The sequence below is a fragment of the Panicum virgatum genome, chromosome 4N (genome assembly GCF_016808335.1).
Source record: "Panicum virgatum strain AP13 chromosome 4N, P.virgatum_v5, whole genome shotgun sequence".
Classification (NCBI taxonomy): Eukaryota; Viridiplantae; Streptophyta; class Magnoliopsida; order Poales; family Poaceae; genus Panicum; species Panicum virgatum.
The window spans coordinates 21,238,132-21,243,266 of NC_053148.1; the positions used below are offsets into that span (position 1 = coordinate 21,238,132).

At 43.5% G+C, this 5,135-nt stretch overlaps 1 long non-coding RNA gene across 1 annotated transcript; it reads right to left on the bottom strand.

Moving 5' to 3' along the window:
* Window positions 1–2,382: 2,382 nt before the first annotated feature.
* On the bottom strand, window positions 2,383–3,365 carry LOC120670182. The gene is made up of 2 exons (XR_005673089.1): window positions 2,874–3,365; window positions 2,383–2,772 (listed from the first exon to the last, which is right to left on the bottom strand). It is a non-coding gene; the product is annotated as an uncharacterized LOC120670182 (long non-coding RNA).
* Between the last annotated feature and the right edge of the window lie 1,770 nt (window positions 3,366–5,135).

Here is a 5,135-nt window from a genome sequence, read left to right on the forward strand (position 1 = left end):
GCATAATTATGCATGCCGTCATTATTTCACGTATTGCGTCTCTATCCCACCCATACGCTGGACCACGAATGATTGCCCATCTAGCTTGGAGTACAAAGAAATGCTCGCTCAATCTCCTTCCTGGCCCCCTCTTGCACTTTATAGAAGTGTCGTTTCTTCTCTTCCATGGGTTGACGTACACTCTTCACAAAGGCAGGCCATTGAGGATATATACCATGAGCCAGGTAATATCCCATATCATAATCATGGTCGTTAACCCTGAAATTAACAGGGATTGTGTTTCCCTCCATGTACTGTGAGAAGATGGACGATCGGTGCAACACATTTATATCGTTGCAACTTCCAGGCATGCCAAAGAATGCATGACAAATCCACAGGTTATTGGAGGCCACAGCCTCCAAAATCATTGTAGGTGATTTCCCCCGTCCAGTGAATATGCCCTTCCATGCCGTGGGACAGTTACGCCACTCCCAGTGCATACAATCAATGCTACCGAGCTTTCCAGGGAATCCCTGCCTCTCCCCTTCAGCAAGGAGCTGAGCTACATCAGACTCATTAGGAGCACAAAGGTAGTATGCTCCAAATGCGTCGATTATCGCTCGACAGAAATTACGCAAAGACTCTATAGCCGTTGACTCCCCGATGCGTACGTACTCGTCCACGGCATCAGCTGGGAGACCGTAAGCAAGGATATGAATCGCGGCAACACACTTTTGCAATGAAGTCAGTCCTAGTAGGGCCCGTGCAGTCCGGGGTTTGGATGAAGTACGGGTTCATTCTTTCGCATGCATTTACGAGCCTCAAGAATACATGCCTCGCCATACGGAACCTACAAATTAAATGATCCAACATATGAAGAAAAATATAAGACTAACAACTTCATAAAGGTACCATTTAATATTTCGTAGGCGCTTACCGACGACGAAACTTCCGAGGACCATACACTGGTCTCAACGCGAAGTAGTCAGCCCATATCCTGTTGTGCCCATCGTTATGATCACGAGGGACGACTTCACGAGGAAGCCTAGGACCTCTTTGACGGCTTGACCCTTCTGCATCCATGGACGCGAGCATGAATGTCATCTCCTGAAAGCCCTCCTCCATCTCTTGCATCTCTTCCTCTGAGTCGTCATCCTCCAGAATGTATTTCCACAAGAGGTTCCTCCCATCCATTGTGTGTCTGTGTGTTCTAACATGCAAGACCATGTTTAAATAGAGGCCGCGTAGTGCCATGCAAAGAAGCAAAAGCTAAAGCAAAAGCAAAAGCAAAGTGAATATTCCATGTGCATGTAAAAAAAAGCAAAGGCTGCAGGTATGTTCATAGTGAAAGCAGCATGACGGCATATAACGATGATGCAAAGCGAGTAAGCGACAATGCCTTCTACCTGTAATTCATAAAGTATGCAATTGTAAATTTGATTCTTATCTTAATTAATTATTTTTCAAAAAATATATTTACACTCTAGACTATCATTGGTACTCCTGTTCAGATTTTGATTAATAACAAGTTATTTTAGTTTTGAGGGGGAAGAGGTAGTTGGAGTTAGTTGGAGAGGGAAATATAAAATATTGGATGGTGGGGTATATGGGGTGTGGTATGGAGTGTATTGTTGAAGAAGATTTTGATATAGAGTGCGGAATCTGTTTAGATGGAGGAGAATATTCTTTTTAGGGGGTGGATTTTAGAGGGTACCCCTGGAGACAGTCTCAGGTACTAGCGTGAAGTTGGAAGTGCCCATCGGGTTCACCACGGGATCGTCGGAGATCCGTAACTGGTCTTTTCTTTGGGAATGGTAACCTTAGCCCGTGGGGTTCTGACATTAAAGCAATCGAGTAGTTAAAACAAGTATAGATTTTGACAGGTAGATATCAGCCTCTGATTCAGATAAGCAATGTAGAAGATCTCAGCCTCATGGTGGGATGTTTTACTGGCAAGTCTACCTAGAGATACCTTTAGGTAGTACTTTGTTGCGTAGGGTATCGCTGAGATCAGGAACACGACGGTGCAAGCAAAATAAGGGTTACACAAGTTCAGGCCGCGAGTTGCGTATACCCTACATCCTGTATGGTGCTTTGTATTGCCTACGAGATATAGAATGATGCGTATATGTTGGAGGGGTCCCTGGTCGCCCTTATATAGGCTAGGGGAGCAAGGTTACATGATATCCTAGGTCGGTGCGGTGCCTAGAGTCCTTCCGAGTACTACTTGGATGGTTTCTATCTAAACCGACTAGTACAAGATTGATACGAGCAGTTACACGATGTATGGATATAAAACATGCCCTACCATACATCTCGTACAGAACCGTGCCACGTCAGCCCCGGGTCCGACAATTACCACTCTTACCTTTTAGCCATGGGAACCCGTTGTGTACTCAAGTGTTTTTTTTTTGAGAAACCGAGCTTATATTCATAGATATTTCATGAAGTTTACACTCCAAATCTTACGAAGACACCCTTAAAGAAAGTAAAAATTACATCGTAGTTCGTGCAAGATCATCCTCCCAGTCGTCCCCGTCACCGATGGTCGGAGCAGCCGCACGACGCATCCCTGTCAAACCAAAGGTTGAAGAAGAAATATGTCGAATCTGGAGCTTGAAGCCAACCTCCTTCCCGATGATGGACCATAATTTTTTGTTGGCACTTCGTACAACATATCGAAAACATCGACACGCCTTGTAACCGATGAATGCCCAAGCCGAATCAGATGGCCACAAGCCACCACATCGCCGGAGTACAAGGAATCTAGCGCCCAAGTTGCCTCCAGGATCTCTAGCACACTGGATGATGATGAAACCGGAAGGGGAATAAAACCATCAAAACAGGTGGGAAACAAAATTCAACCCAGTTTCTCCTTGAGTAGGCAAACGTACCTCCCAAAGCCATCGCCGGCAGCAACTCCGACGGAGACAAGGAGGGAGCAGAATACAACCAAACTAGATCTGAAGCATCGAGATCTCCAAATCCAGCAGGGACACACCTCTTCATCTCTTCACTGGTAGTGGAACCAGCAAGACGAAGGAGTTGAAGAAGATTATTCTGTCGTCGCAATGTCACCTCCACCCTAGAAACACTGCCTAGATCTAAACTAGTCAAACTAGGTAAGAGTATGTACAACGACCACCTCAATTCCCGTTCCCCATCCTTTCTAGCGCCGATCCGCCCGTCGGATTGGAAGGGGAATGGTAGAAATCGGTGCCGGATGCTAGTCACCTTCCTTCCGCCTGCTCTCACCTTTTGGGGAAGAAACGAGAAGAGTCGGGGGATCGTTGGGTACTCCAGTTGGGCGCTCCTATCTATCTTGCACAAGGTAGTTAGCTTGCACATCATAGTCCAACGGATATATGACAGGCCAGCCCACAAAAGCACGAAACCAGTCCAATGTCCTCACTTTAGCGGCCGCACGCTTCAGCAAGAGCAACCAGGATGCTGATGCTCCATTGGTGAATTCACGTGTAAGTTGTTGCCCACGGTCACATCAGCATGGTTGCTACTTTTTTTTCAGTCTGTACAGCTAAAGGTGATGATTTTTTTTTGAAATTAGCTAAAGGTGATGATATTCAATTTATTTTTTTTTGCTAAAATAAGTTGAGCTATTACGTTCAACATATTGAAATACACGATTCAACATTTTGATATACTAGATTCAACGTTTCTTCAAAGTTAGTTCAACATTATGAATAAGCTACTTCAATATTTTATACAACAACATTGAAATAGTATATCTAATGTTGAACTATTACATTTGACATGTTGATATTGAAAAAGTTTTGAAAGCATACTCATATTGGATCTCATATTGTCAATATAATTGTAAGAAATCTAATGGTTCAAATGGAAAAAGAAATTGGATATACCATTAGAGAGAAAAATGAGATTGAAATTTCTAAATGGAACCTCCCAACAGCCAACGGTAGTTTGCCACCTCCCATCCAATCCTGCATGTCTACCATGCTCGCACCTGCCCTGCATATAGTCCTTGTCAGCATGCTTGCATCCAGACCATTCATTTAGGTCTTGTTTAGTTGCAAAATTTAAAATTCCAAAACTATCACATAGAAAAAGAATCTTACATGTATGGAATATTAAATCTAGATAAAATTAAAAAATGAATTACATAGATTGCTTGTAAATTGCGAGACGAATCTAATGAGTCTAATTATACTATGATTAGACACTAAATTGCTACAATAACTACTAACGTGCTCTAATGATGGATTAATTAGATTCATTAGATTCGTCTCGTAGTTTACAGACGAGTTTTGTAATTAGTTTTGTAATTAATCTATGTTTAATATTTAAAATGTGCAAAGATTTTATTTTTACAATTTTATATGAGCAACTAAACGAGGCCTTAACCACTAGCACTAATGTTAAAATGGAAGATGAATAAACAACCTCCTTTCCAGAAGATATAGGAACCACACGGCTCCAGCGTCCTCGACACAAACACAGCGCAATAATAGCCCACAGCCCCACATGCAGGCCAGACGGTGGCTTGGCCCAGCTCAAAAACACGCGGCGCGCCTCTGCTCCTTCGTTCTTCCCCTCGGCCCGCAGGCCCAATCTAACCCATTTGCTAGAGAGATTTTTCCTCAACCCAAAGCCCGCCGCGCAACTGAGGATGAGCTTGTAGTTGTTTCTGTATTTTTGTTATGGACATATCGTCATGTTATACTTATTTTGTTATTATGCATCACCTATTTCGTTCTCAGTTGCGTATGTGTATGAATTGCTAAGTTATACTTTTCATATTCATCTACTTTACTAACGGTTTTTATTTCTATTCAAAATATTTAAAACCACATCTAATGCCGCACTGCCGCACTGACGGTCAAGGTTTAACCTGCGGAAGGGGCCTGCCGCCCCCTGCCGGGCGGCTGCCTGGCCTACCGCCCCGCCACCGGGCGGCGGATACTTGCCCCGGGCGGCAGCCTCACCAAGGGGCCAAAATACAATTAAAAATAAATTTTATTTATATTAAGGTTCCTACCGCCCGGCAGGAGGGCGGCAGGGGCCGGCCGCCCTGCAGCCTGGCGGTAGGGGTATAAATCTGTAAATTATGAAATCGAAAATATATTTTTGTAAAAAACAATTTTGAAAAATATAAAAATAAAAAACTCCCGACCTGCGTT